Source organism: Hemitrygon akajei, chromosome 27, assembly GCF_048418815.1.
Source record: "Hemitrygon akajei chromosome 27, sHemAka1.3, whole genome shotgun sequence".
In the NCBI taxonomy this organism is placed as follows: Eukaryota; Metazoa; Chordata; class Chondrichthyes; order Myliobatiformes; family Dasyatidae; genus Hemitrygon; species Hemitrygon akajei.
The window spans coordinates 12,805,774-12,820,613 of NC_133150.1; the positions used below are offsets into that span (position 1 = coordinate 12,805,774).

Genomic DNA, 14,840 nt, shown 5'->3' on the forward strand with positions numbered 1-14,840 from the left:
GCACATTCATGTGTTACATTCACCCAAGAGTTGCAGCATACCCCAGTGTCCCCAGGAATGTGACATTCACAAATCAGACATTATTTACTGACAGTACCTTTGTAACATACAAAGATTCCAAATGTGTCAGCCAATTCTTTGTTTTCAATCACAGTTTTAACACTGAATTTCCTTTAACCCGGACAAAGGGCAAAGAAAGTGAACAACCCCACCTCTAACATTCCCAAGGTCACAGGCCCAGGGTCACCATGTAAACCAGTTATTCCTCTCACCCTCATCACGTCACTGAAACCCAACCAATGACCAAAGCTTTTACTAAATGCAGAAATGTTAAGGTGTGTCCACTCAGTGAGAGAATAAGGCCACTGTGACACGAGTGGGACACATCACAGTGAGATGCAACCTCACCACAGGATTTAAACTCTGGTTTTGTGGAGACCAGAGACAAACATATTCGAGGCAGATATTATGGATTCTGACATATCTACATGGATCGTTCAAAAGATCCAGGGACAGGTTGTTCAGGTGTTTCTGTTTATGTTCCAACATTTCAGGCTGAACAATTAGTGAGGTTGTGGTTGACACCAAAATGAGTGTTTGGTGAAAATGAGGGTTGGCTGAGGTTACAGTGGGATGGAGACCTGGGAAACTGGGCCAAGGAATGGCATGTGGAAATTAACTGGACAAGTATGATTCTGGAAATCTAACCCAGAGTAGAATATAGAGAGTGAATGGCAGGGCTCAGGAAGAGTTGCGGAACAGAGAGACCAATGTGTAGAAGACCAGACTTCCCTAAAAGAGGCACTCAAGTAGACAGGATAGTGAAGGAGGTGAGGATGGATTGTCATGCTGTGTAAATGTGAGACTCTCAGAGTACTGCACACAGTGCTGTCATTGCCTAGTTGTAAGCCTGTGAATTTACTTTCTTTTTCTTTTGCCAGAATGAGACTGTCACTGGATTGGGATACTTTTAAAAAAACCAACAGAAGGCAACTAAAAAAAAAGACACAAAGATGGAATATGAAGGTAAGCTAGAAATAATGTGAAAGAGGATACTAAATGTTTCTTCAGATATACAAAGAGAGAGTAGATACTGGACTGCTGGAAATGATGCTGGTGTAACTCAGTTTGGCTCGCGCCTTAATCCAGGGGAAGACAGCCCTTGGCCCGGCCAAAATTACGAAATGTTGTTTGGGTGGATGCTGTGCGATGTGTCCCCTGTTACAAATCAGTACCACCAAATGACAAACAGTACACAATATGCGATTAAACGATTGAGCTTTATAATTCTTAATTTGACTATATGGTTAGTAAAGAAACAAAAAAAGAGAAAAGGGCCCATTCTCATGAAACAGCCTAATGCGCAACATTGGAGCTCATGGTTTCGTTCATTTGTTCCCTGGCGACCTCCTCTGAGTGTAGCCGACCCTCGGACCCTCACTCCAAGTCCACTCTGTCTGGTGGTCTAGCAACTCTCTCCATTCACATCTTCTTTCCTCATCTCTCCCTGGCAACAGACTGTGAAATCCCTGCTCCCAGACCCATAAGAAAGAACAACATCCCGCTCGTTGGCTAGAATACATTCCAAAGGCCCCATTATCTCTAGTCATAACCCAAACATTGCTGCCACAAAGAAACCATTACCTTAGCAGTGAAACATTGCAGAGAGGCCATTACATTAGCAGTGAAACCTTACAGCGCGTTACACTGGAGAGGTAGGAATGGAGGAGAAGGAAATTGCGGATCACTGTGGAAGACACTTGCAGAATGCGGGAAGTTCAAGTGTGTCAGGGACTGAAGTGAGTAAAATTGCCATTACAAAGGAGAAGGTGCTTGCAAACCCTAATGCAAAGGGCCTTAGGCATCGGGTGCAGGATTCCCTAAAGGTTAATTTGCAACTTGAGTTGGTGCAGAGGACAGCATTTATATCGAGATGGCTAGAATATAAAACTGTGGATGTGATGTTGAGGCTTTATAAGGCACTAGTGAGGCTGCTCTTGGAGTACTGTGAGAGGTTTGGGCCTGTTATTTAAGAAAAGGTTTGCTGGCATTGGAAAGGGTTCAAAGGAGGTTCACAACAATGATTGCAGGAATGAAATGCTACTCATATGAAGAGCGTTTGATGGCTCTGTGCCTGTTCTCTCTGGAATTCAGAATAAGAGGGGATATCTCAATCAATCCTCTCAAATGTTGGAATGAAGCCTTGATAGAGTAATTGTGGAAAGGATGCTTCCTCTAGTAGTGGAGTCTAAGATTCATTTTGAATGGAGATACTTAGGAATTTCTTTAGCTAGACAGTGGTGAATCTGTGGAATTTGTCTGCGGCATCTCAGAAATTGCCAGTCTGCGTAGAACTCCACACAGGATTGCCCGAGGGACTCCAGCTCCAGATTAGTCCTCAGGGTTTACTCCCAAAGGCATTCCCATGAGTGGGTACGGCTGCAATACAGCAGAGGTTTGAGATCCGAGTTTTCCTTCTCCAGATAAGCTGCCAGCCATGGCTGACAAGGCCATCTGCCAGAAGTGTCTGGTTTTAAGGTGCTAATAACCTGCCTTTGCCCATCTCCTATCAGGAGAAATGGCTGCTCTGGGAATATTAGCTAAACTACATGTGAATTCCAGGAGCTGGACTTGATTATCAGAGGCTATTGGAGATGCACACCATTGAGAGCGTTTAATGAGAATTGGGAGGTGTCCCTAATCACACCTCCCCTCCCACTTCTATGATAACCACAAGGAACCATCAGTTTCAAGATAATTACACAGATGGATAGGAATGCTCCTTGTATTTTGATGCTAAATTGAGAACAACCAATCTTGGTGGCATCTGAAGGGATCTGGTAGGCATGAATTGGGATAGGTTGTTTTCTGGCAAAGAAATGCTTGCTAAGTGGGAGGTTTTCAAAAGTGAAATATTGAGAGCACAGAATTTGTATGTTCCTTTTGGAGTAAAAGGCAAGGCTTACAGGTGTAGAGAATGTTGGTTATCAAGGGATATTGAGGCCCAGGATAAGAAAAGGAAGGATTAAATGAGGCACTTGAGCAGTATAAGAAATGTAAGAGAGCTTTTAAGAGAGAAATCAGGAGGGTGAAAAGGACATGAGGTTGCAGTGCCGTACAAGGTGAAAGAAAATCCCAAGGGTTTCCATGACTATGTTAACAGCAAAAGGATGCACGAGACAAAGACGATCCTCTTGAAGATCAGCATGGTCATCTAAGCATGGAACCGAAGAGAGAGGGTGAGATGGATTTTTTGTATCAGTATTTACTTGGGAGACAGACACAGACTGTAGAGGTCATAGATCATGTCTGAAGAGGAGTTGCTGGCTGCCTTGATGCTTATTGTGGTGGATAAGGTCCTGACAAGGTGTCCCCTTGGACCTTGTGGGTCGCTGATGCAGAAACTCCAGGGGCTCTGACAGGAATAGTTAAATCATACTTAGTCAAGGGTGGGGTGCTAGAGGACTGGCAGATTAATAAAGCTGTCCCATTGGTCAAGAAAGGCTCTGAGAAATAGTGGGGAAATTACAGACATTCTAAAGGAGAGCATTAATAAATACAGTGGGTTATGGTACTCTTAAAGAACAAAAACTAATTGAGAAAAGAGATGGATTTTCCTTTGTTTATTTTGGACACAATGCCTCTTCATTCTGATGGGAGACTGTTGCCGAACAGTTTCACAATAGCGTCAGTTACGTGCACTCATTGGCCTTCAGACACTACACCTTGTGATGAAGGAAACATCTAAACTACACAGGATGCCAGGAAATTTGTTGGATTATGAATCTACTACATGCAGGAAGGCAGTGAAGGCAATCCATTATCTGCACTAGGCATCTGCTTGGGAATCTGAAAGGTCTGAAGGTAGATAGATCACCCGGACCAAATGATCTACACCCTGGGCTTCTGAAAGTGGTGGCTAAAAGGATTATGGAGGCAAGAGGAATGATCTTTCAATAATCATTCTGGCATGTTTGCATAGGACTGGAAAATTGCAAATGTCACTCCACTCTTCAAGAAGGGAGAGAGACAGAAGCAAAGAAATTATAGGCCAGTTAGTCTGACCTCGGTTGTTGGGAAGAGTCGATTGTTGAGGATGTGGTGAGCGGGTACTTGGAGGCACATGATAAAGGAAAATCTTGCCTGACAGATCTGTTGGAATCCTTTGCAGAAATAACACGCATGATGGTCAATGGAGTGTGTAGTGAGACTGTGAGGAAGGAGAGGCAGATGATAGGGCAAAAGTGCAGTCAGTATGATGAGTTGAAATGTAACGTTCAGGTAGGGGCAAAATCAAAAAAGTTAATGAATGCAGGAACGAAGGTGTTATCTTTGACTGCACGGAGTATGTGGAATGAGGAATAAGATCTTGCAGTGCGGTTAGAGGGCCTCACTGAGACATTGCTGATAGAAGATCTTAGCTGGGAGCTTAACATCCAAGGATACATATTGTATAAAAACACAGACAGGTAGGCAGAGTGGGTGGGGTTGCTCTGTTGGTAAAAAATGAATTTAAATCCTTAGAAAGAGGTGACGTAGGAACAGAGGATGTAGAACCTTGTGGGTAGAGTTAAGAAACTGCAAAAGTAAAAAGACCCTGATTTGTTATGTACAGGTCCTCAAACAGAAGCCAGGATGTGGGATATAAATTTCAATCGGAAATAGAAAAGGCACATAATAAGGGAAATATTACTGTAGTCATGGGGATTTCAATATGCAGGTATATTGCAAAAATCAGGCTGGTGCTGGAACTCGAGAGGGAATTTGTGGAATGCCCATAAAATGGTTTTTTAGTCCAGCTTGTGGTTGAGCCCACACGGGGAAAGACAATTCTGGATTGGGTTTTATGTAATGAAGCAGCTTTGATTTGGGAGATTAAAGAAACACTTAGGAGGCAGTGATCATAATATGATAGATATCCTGCAGTTTGAGAGGGAGAAGATACAGTCAGACCTATCAGTATTACAGTGGAGTAAAGGGAATTACAGAGGCATGAGAGACATCAGGCAACTGTTGCTGACAAGAGGACTCAATGACAGCAAACAAACAAAAGAAAGGACATATAACACAACAAAATTATAGAGAGGTTAAAGGATTGGGAAACCTTTCAAAAACCAACAGAAGGCGACTAATAAAAGCATAAAGAGAGACAAGATGAAGGTAAGCTAGCCAATAATATCAAAGAGGATACGCTAAGTCTCTGATGCATAAAGAGAAACTGAGGGGCAAGAGTGGATATTGGACTGGAGTGTCAGGGTCAGGTGCTGTTACTAACGAGGAAGAGGCTGGGAAGCCCAAAAGTCATCTGGACCAGATAGACTACACTCCAGGGTTATGAAATAGGTAGCTGAAGATCTTGTGCAGACACTAGAGTCATAAACACTACAACATAGAAACAGGCCCTTCAGCCCATCTAGTCCATGCCAAACTATTAATTTCCCTTGTTACATCGACCTGCACCTGCACCGTAGACCTCCATACAACTTTCATCCATGTACCCAACCAAATTTCTCTTAAAGGTTAAAATTGACACCAGATCCACCACTTACACTGGCAGCTCATTCAACACTCTCACCACCCTCCGAGTGAAGGGCCTTTCCCTCATGTTCGCCATACAGTAATGAGTAAACATGAGAAGGCGTAGCTCACTCAGGTTCACTAATTGAGTACATAAGGCATTGATTTATGGCAGTTTGGTGTTTTGGATGATGGCCAATCAGCAATTAGTATTGATTGGCAAGAAGAAATTAAAATAAAGCAGCGGCAAATGGAATGGCCTTTGTTGGTCAGTGGTAGAGTGGTTATTTGAAGCATTAGTTCTTTGAGGCTTCAGCATGTGGAGTCTTGAGAGTGAGAAGGCGAAAAGCGGTAGGTAGATGTTTGTTTCTTTTCCCCAGTTTATTTATTGTTTTCCTTCTTTATATTTGCACAGTTAAAAGAGTAGGGTTCCAGGCAGGATAGTTGAATGCTCCTCTTGCAGGATGAGGGAAGGTAGGGAGACCTTCAGTGTCCCTGACGACTTCACCGGCAGCTCCCAACACACCACATGAAGGAGCTGGAACTGGAAACGGATGAACTCAGGAGGCTGAGGGGGTGGTAGATAGGACATATAGAGAGGTTTTTTACACCAAAGTTGCAGGACTGAGGAGGCTGGGTGACAGTCAGGAAGGGGAGAGGTGTTAAACAGCCAGTGCAGAGTACCCCTGTGGCCATCCACTTCAACAATAGGTACACCGCTACTGGATACTGTTGGGGGGGTGACCGAGCAAAGGAAAGTCACCGCGGTCAGGTCACTGGCACTCAGTCTGACTGTCTGACTTAGAAGCGAAGAAGGAAGAAGAAATGAGCTGTGGTGGTTGGGGATTTATTAGAACCAAAACAAGATTCATGGATAGTATGTTGCCTCCTAGGGGCCATGGTCTGTGCCATTTTGGATCGAGTCCACAGCATTCTTAAGCAGGAGGGTGAGCAACCAGAGGTTGTGGTCCATGTGGATAACAATGACATATGATGAAGAGTGATGAAACTCAGGGAGTTAGGTGCTAAATGAATGGACAGGACCTCTAGGAATGTGATCTCAAGATTGCTACTCATGCCACATGATAGTGAGGCCAGAAACAGGAAGACCATGCAGTTTAAAATGTGGCGAAGGATTTGGTGTAGGAGGGAGGGGCATCAGATTTTTGGATCATTGGCTCTCTTCCAGGGACGGTGGGACCTGTACAGTTTCCACCTGAATTGGAGGGGGACTAATATCCTCGCAGGAAGGTTTGCCTGTGCCTCATGGGTGTTTTAAACTGGAGTTGTAGGGCGATGGGAACCAGAGCACCAGTACAGATCATGGAGAGGTTGTGGTGAACAATGATGTTAAGGTCTTAATCAAACTAAGGCATCACTGTTTGAGTATGATGTGACTAATGTTCTGAGTTGTGTATATTTCAATGGAAGAAGTATCGTGGGAAAGGCAGATGCGCCCAGGGCATGGATCAACACAACAAATTTTGATACTGCAGCCATTAGTGAGACTTGATTGCAGGAGAAGCAAGACTGGCAGCTCAATCTTCTGGGTTTCCTATGTTTTAGATGTGATAGAGGGAAGGGATTAAGGGAGGGAAGGATTGGCGTTACTAGTCAAGGAAAATATCACAGGAGTGAGCAGTCAGAACAGACTGGAGAACTCGTCTAGTGTGGCTTTATGGGTGGGAATGAGGAATAAGAAAGTTATGATCACATTAATAGGGATATTTTATAGACTACCCAACAGTCCACGAGATTTAGAGGAACAAATTTCTGCAGAACCTGGGTCTCTGAACCTCCCTCTGCAATTGGATCCTCAACTTCCAAAGCAGAAGACCACAGTCTGTGTGGATTGGTGATAACATATCCTCCTCGCTAACGATCAACACTGGTGCACGCTCAGGGGTGTGTGCTTAGCCCACTGCCCTACTCTCTATATACACATGACTGTGTGGCTAGGCATAGTTCAAATTCTATCTATAAATTTGCTAACGATACAGCCATTGTTGGTAGAATCTCAGGTGGTGACGAGAGGGCGTACAGGAGTGAGATATGCCAACTAGTGGAGTGGTGCTGCAGCAACAACCTGCACTCAATGTCGGTAAGACGAAAGAGCTGATTGTGGACTTTAGGAAGGGTAAGACGAAGAAACACATACCAATCCTCATAAGAGGGATCAGAAGTGGAGAGAGTGATCAACTTTAAGTTTCTGGATGTCAAGATCTCTGAGGATCTAATCTGGTCCCAACATATCGATGTAGTTATAAAGAAGGCAAGACAGCAGCTATACTTTATTAAGAGTTTGAAGAGATTTAGCATGTCCACAAATTCACATTAAAAACTTCTATAGCTGTACTGTGGAGAGCATTCTGACAGGCTGCATCACTGTCTGGTATGGAGGGGCTACTGCACAGGACCGAAAGAAGCTGCAGAAGGTTGTAAATCTAGTCAGCTCCATCTTGGACACTAGCCTACAAAGTACCCAGGACATTTTTAGGAGGCGGTATCTCAGAATGGCACCGTCCATTATTAAAGACCTCCAACATCCAACGCATGCCCTTTCCACACTTTCCACCTTATATTCTGTCCGGGTAGCCTCCAACCTGATGGCATGAACATTGATTTCTCGAACTTCTGTTAATGCCCCCTGCCCCATGCGATTTTCCCTCGTCTGCCCATCACCTCCCTCTGGTGCTCCTCCCCCTTTTCTTCCTTCCATGGCCTTCTGTCCTCTCCTAACAGACCCCCCCTTCTCCAGCCCTGTATCTTTCACTAATTAACTTCTCAGCTCTTTGATTCATCCCTCCCCTCCTGGTTTCACCTATCACCTCGTGTTTCTCTCTCCCCTCTCCCACCTTTTAAATCCACTCATTTTTTTTCCAGTCCTGCCGAAGGGTCTCAGCCCGAAATGTCCACGGTACTTTTTTTCCCTTTGATACTGCCTGGCCTGCTGCGATCTGAAATGAATGTTTTCATCTGTGTTACTTGGAAGATGGACATAGTTCCTACAGAAGTGAGGCAAAGCAGCAGTGAGGTTAGGGATCCTATACAGATGACCGAGTAAGAGATGTTTGCTGTCTTGAGGCAAATTAGGATGGATAATTCCCCAGGGCCTGATAAGGTCTTCCCTCGGATCCTGTGGGAGGCTAGTGTAGAATTTGCAGGTGCCCTAGCAGATTTATTTAAATCATCCTTAGTAACAGGTGAGGTATCAGAGGATTGGAGGATATCTAACGTTGTCCTGCTGTTTACGAAAGACTCTAAACCTAAACCAGGAATTAAAGGTGAGCCTGACATCAGAGAGGGGAAGTTATTGGAAGGTGTTCTAAGGGACTGGATATATGAGTAGGACAGGTACATGCATTGGAAAGGTTCAGTGAGCTACGGGCCAAACGCAGGAAGATGGGACTGGGTCATATGAGGATCCCTCCAACACTCTTTCCCCTCCTCTCTACTCCATTAACCCGCTACCTCAAGCTTATTGAAACCCTCCGTCAAAATTCACTCAAAGATGTTGATGTCATCCACAGGTTCCAGACGGCTCTCCTGATTGGCTGCAGGATGATGATGTCACTAGGCCTTGGCTGTGGTTGGTCCTCGGACTCATCATACCATGTGACCAATTTACCAACTCATTCTGAAGCTTCTCCCAACGGCTCCACCAGTGACACCATCTCTTCGACCCCCAGCCTCACCCTTCAATCTCTTTCCTCATCCCCTCACGTTCCTCCCTGCCCTGGGTCCTCCAGTGAGAGAGCACCTCCCTTCTTCTCCCCCACTCCTACCCCTTCCTCCTCCTCCCCTCCTACACACCCTGCCCATCCCCATTTCCCTTCACCCTCTCTGTCCCCTTCATCACCCGCTTCTCTTCCCTTCCCCTCCCCTCCCACACACCCCTCCATCACCTCCCCCTCCTCCACCCTATCCCTCCCCTTTCATCCCCCTCCTACACACTTCCCCTTCCCCCTGCCCCCCGGGATCTTGTGAGGCAACCCTCCCTCCATTTTCCATCCCTTCACTCTTCCTCACCCCCTCCCTCAAACCCTCCCCTTCCCTCTCTCCATCCCTCCGCCTCCCCCCATTCCCCTTCCTCTCCACTCCTCCTCCCCTTCCCCTCCCCTCCCCTTCACCCTACCCCTCCTCCCTTCCCACCCCACTCCCCTTCTCCCTCTTCCCACCTCCCTTACCCTCCATCTCCCCACTGTATGTATGTGTTTGTGAATGTGCGAGAGACCTGCCCTCCCCCTTCACCCTCCTCCCTCCCTCACTGATGGTCCCTCTACCCCAACACACCCGCACACACAGCAACCCTTGTAGGCACATCAGCCCCGCACGCAGCACTCTCCTCAGAGCCACACACCGCGACCCTTTCACACACAACACCCCTGCACGGAATGGAAATCTCAGGCAATGTAACCTCTGCGCGTTCCGAAACCCCACGGTCACCACAGAACCACAAGCTATACACGCTGCACAATGCACCCCTACACACACACACACACACCCACAGGCACTGAAATCCCAGCGCACTCCGCCAACACCACATCCCCCGTGCACACCATAACCTCCGTGTACTCTCCAATCTGCAACCTTTATGCACATCACGACCCACGCATGTTCCCCCGCCCCCGCAGACATCAAAACCTCTGTGTACACAGCAAATACCCCGCCAACTGTAACCCTCATGTGCAATGTGGCCCATGTGCAAACCACCATTCACAGAAGCACCATTACCCCTGCCCACTCCACAATTTCCCGCTCTCTCTGCAACTTCTGTGAACTCCACAATGCCTCAGGTGCGAAGTGTGACCCACGACCCTTGCGCACACTGCAATCCCCACATGCCCTGAGCGCTACGTGGACTGCAGCCCTTCTCTGCACTCCAATCCCCGTACACACAGTGTGCACCGAAACTCCCAGGTATACCACAACCCTCACGTGCAGTACAAACCTTGACCCAACCGGACACCATTTTCCCATTGCTCCTTCCCCTTCTCCTCCCTCCCTCCATCCCACCCTCACCTTCATTGTGCCCACTCCTCCCTACACCCTTTCTCACCTGCACCCTCCCCCTCTCCCCATCCCCTTCCTCCTCCGCTCAGCCCCCTCTCCCTCCTCCCTGATCCATCCTCCCCTCACACACCCCCACAAACACACATACAGGTGGTGGGCTGGACGGAGGTGAGGGGTAGGGGCAGGGTAGGGAGGGGGTGAGGTGGGGGAAGGAAGTGGGATGAGGAATAAGGAGGAGGGGGAGTGAGAGGGGAATGAGGTGGGGAGTGGGAGAGAGAAGGAGAGGGGTGGGGATGGTGAGGGGCGAGAAGCTGGAAGAGACAGAGGATAGGGGAGTGAGGAGGAGGGGGTGAGAAGGAGGGTGGTACAGGAGGCAGAGGCAGCAGTTGAGAGAGGGGAAGGAGGAGAATGAGGGGAAAGGAGCAGGACGTGAGGAGATGTACAAGTGAGGAGGAATGAGAGGTAGAAGGATCAGAGGGGAGGGGAAGGAGGGGGGATGGAGGAGGAGGATGGGAGGGGAGGTGGAGGGAGAGGAGGGTGAGAATAATTGGGGGAAGGGATGGAGCAGGAGAGGGTAGGGAAGGAGCAGAAGGGGAGCGGGTGGGTGAGAGAGAAAGAGGGATGGAGGGTTGAGGGGAGGGAGGAGGGAGCGGAAGGTAGAGGGAAGGTAAGGAGCAGGAAGAGGTGGGGAGTTATGGAGATGGGGAACGGGGAGGGCTGAGGGGACTGAAAGGAAGGGGAAGGGAGAGAGGGAACAGGAGGGTTGAGGGGAGGGCCAGGGGAAGGTGACGGAAGGGGAGTGGAGAGAGGAGGAGTGGACAGGGGGTGGATGGGGGAGTGTTGGTAGTGGAAGGGAGGGGTAAGTAGTGGTGGGAGGGTAGAGGGATGGAGAAGGGGAAGGGAAGGGGAGGGGTAGGGGCTGAGGAGGAGCAGGGGGAGGGAGGATGGAGGGAGGGCTCTCTTATGAGGTCCCAGATTCCCCCTTCCCCCCACCCCCTATCCTCCCCCTCTGGGAGGGCTACCTCACAGGAACCCTGTCTGTTACCTTCCCCGTCTGGAATTAGCCCCATTCCTCACCCCAGGCTGGGGGGTGAGCGTTGGGTTGCTATTTCTACAAGAAAATGAATCGTTAGATACTACATGGTTAACATACTTGGAAAATAAATTGACTTTGAACTTCAGCTGTGAAATGTGTTTATAAAAGGAACTGATGAGAAATGGTCTCAATGAAGGTCAGAGAGTGGAAAACAAAACTGTATTCAGCCCCACTGAACCGCCACCTGACTCTGTCCCAGTTGCCTGCTCTTGACCCACCTCACTCTAAAATTTCCTTCCTCTGTAGCTGTCCGTGTCTTTTATTTTCCCTTTCAATTCCATTCTACTGCCTTCTCTCCATAACCTTTGACCCCTTATTAATCAAGTACTCATCACCCTCCATTTTAAATATACCCAATGACTCAGCTTCTGAGCCATCTCTGGCAATGGATTGCACAGATTCCCCTGTCTAAAGAAATTCCTCCCCATCGCTCCAAACACAAGTTTTCAGTGTCAGAAACATAGAAAATCTACATCACAATGCAGGCCCTTCGGCCCACAAAGCTGTGCTGAACATGTACTTACTTTAGAAGTTACTTCGGCTTACTCATAGCCCTCTATTTTTCTAAGCTTATCCAGGAGTCCATTAAAAGACCCTGTGGAGATGGGGAAGGGGAAGGCTGAGGGGACTGAAAGGAAGGGGAAGGGAGAGAGGGAATGGGAGGGTTGAGGTGAGGGAGAGGGGAGGGGAAGAGAGGGTCAGGGGAAGGTGACCGAAGGGGAGTGGAGAGAGGAGGAGTAGATGGGGGAGTCTTGGGAGTGGAAGGGAGGGGGAAGTAGCGGTGGGAGGGTAGAGGGATGGAGAGGGGGAAGGGGAGGGGGAGGGGCTGAGGAGGAGCAGGGGGAGGGAGGATGGAGGGAGGGCTCTCTTATGAGGTCCCAGATTCCCTATCGTATCCACCTCCACCACCATCACCGCTGGCAGCCCATTCCAAGCACTTACCATGCTCTGCGTTTAAAAACATACCCCTGACATCTTTGTACCTACTTTGAAGCACCTTAAAACTGTGCCCTCTTGTGATAGCCACTTCAACCCTGGGAAAACGCCTCTGACTATCCACTTGATCAATGCCTTTCATCATCTCATACACCTCTATCAGGTCACCTCTCAGCCTCCGTCACTCCAAGCAGAAAAAGCCAAGTTCACTCAACCTATTCTCGTAAGGCATGATCCTCAATCCAGGCAACATCCTCGTAAATCTCCTCTGTACCCTTTCTATAGTTTCCTATTCCCTCCTGTAGTGAGGTGACCAGAACTGAACACAATGCTCCAAGTGGGGTCTGACCAAGGTCCTATATAGCTGCAACATTACCTCTCGGCTCCTAAACTCAATCTCACAGTTGAAGGTCAATACACTGTATGCCTTCTTAACCACACAGTCAACCTGTGCAGCAGCTTTGAGTGACCTACTAAAATGAACCACCTCACACTTATCTGGGTTGAACTCCATCTGCCACTTCTCAGCCCAGTTTTGCATCCTATCAATGTCCCACTGTAACCTCTGACAGCGCTCTGCACAATCCACAACATCCTCAATCTTTGTGTCATCAGCAAATTTACTAACCCATCCCTCCACTTCCTCATCTAGGTCATTTATAAACATCATGAAGAGAAAGGGTCCTAGAACAGATCCTTGAGGCACACCAATGGTCACCGACCTCCATGCAGAATATGATGTGCCTATAACCACTTTATCCACAAAGCAATGTCCCCTTGGATCCCAAGCCTCCTTACTTTCTCAATAAACCTTGCATGGGGTACCTTATCAAATACCTTGCTGAAATCCATATACACTACATCTACTGCTCTACCTTCATCAATGTGTTTAGTCAGATCCTCAAAAAATTAAATCAGGCTCACAAGGCATGACCTGCCTTTGACAAAGCCATGCTGACTATTCCCAATCATATTATGCCTCTCCAAATGTCCATAAATTCTGCTTCTCAGGATCTTCCCCATCAACCTACCAACCACTGAAGTAAGACTCACTGGTCTATGATTTCCTGGGCTACCTCTACTCCCTTTTCTGAATAAGGGAACAACATCTGCAACCCTCCTATCCTCCAGAACTTCTCCCGTCCCCAGTGATGATGCAAAATCATTGCCAGAGGCTCAGCAATCTCCTTCCACATATCCCACAGTAGCCTGGGGTATATCTTGTCCAGTTCCAGTGACTTATCCAACTGGATGCTTTACAAAAGCTCTAGCCCATCCTCTTTCTTAATGTCTATATGCACAAGCTTTTCAGTCCACTGTAAGTCATCCCCATAATCGCCAATGTCCTTTTCTGCTGTGAATACTGAAGCAAAGTACTGTATTCATTAAGTACCTCTGCAACCTCCTCCGGTTCCATATGCACTTTTCCACTGTCACATTGTTTGGTCCTATTCTCTCACCTGGGGTGTTTTTTTAAAATCCTGATCGCCAAGGCCTTATCATGGCCCCTTTTGGCCTTCCTAATTTCATTCTTAAGCTTCTTCCTGCTAGCTTTATAAACTTTCCTGATCTATCACTATTTCAGTTCTTAATCTGCACAATACAGGGTAATGATCATGAGTTTCTGTTGTTTCTTTCAAAACCTCCCATGAACACTTTCCTGCTGAAGGTGCTGTAACTAATGCTAAATCAATTGCTGATTCAGAACCTGCATTAAAATTTACTTTTGTCACACTTCTATCATTTATAAATACCAGATATTCATTTTCCACAAATTCTTCGTGTATCTAGGGTTTCTGCATGTCTGTATTATATTTAATGTTGCGTATTTATTATGGCTCATGGTAGTGAATCACGTGGGTTGGGACGTGGTAGAAGCATATGAGTATAATTACATGTTCACGCTTTGTCCTATTTTGTTTAGTTGAGAGGGAGTGAGCTGGAGATAATTTTTTTTGCTGAATGCTTAAGTATGCTCATTTGAAGGCCAATTCTCTTATTCTGTTATATTGTTAACTTAGTTTTGTTATATCTAAAATTGCTATAAGATAGTTTGTCTTTGCTGGTTCTGTAATAAAGGACTGAACTTTCATTTTCCAACTTGGAACTCAGTTGTTTGGAAGCGCGTCATACAGCGTCAAGTCAAGTCAAGTCAAATCACTTTTATTGTCATTTCGACCATAACTGCTGGTACAGTACATAGTAAAAATGAGACAACGTTTTTCAGGACCATGGTGTTACGTGACACAGTACAAAAACTAGACTGAACTACATAAAA

The 14,840-nt window shown here is 46.9% G+C and overlaps 1 long non-coding RNA gene across 1 annotated transcript; it reads left to right on the forward strand.

The window, feature by feature from the left end:
- Nucleotides 1–412: 412 nt before the first annotated feature.
- On the forward strand, nucleotides 413–9,268 carry LOC140717015 (uncharacterized). The gene is made up of 3 exons (XR_012096411.1): nucleotides 413–516; nucleotides 942–1,026; nucleotides 9,048–9,268. It is a non-coding gene; the product is annotated as an uncharacterized lncRNA (long non-coding RNA).
- The last annotated feature ends 5,572 nt before the right edge of the window (nucleotides 9,269–14,840 follow it).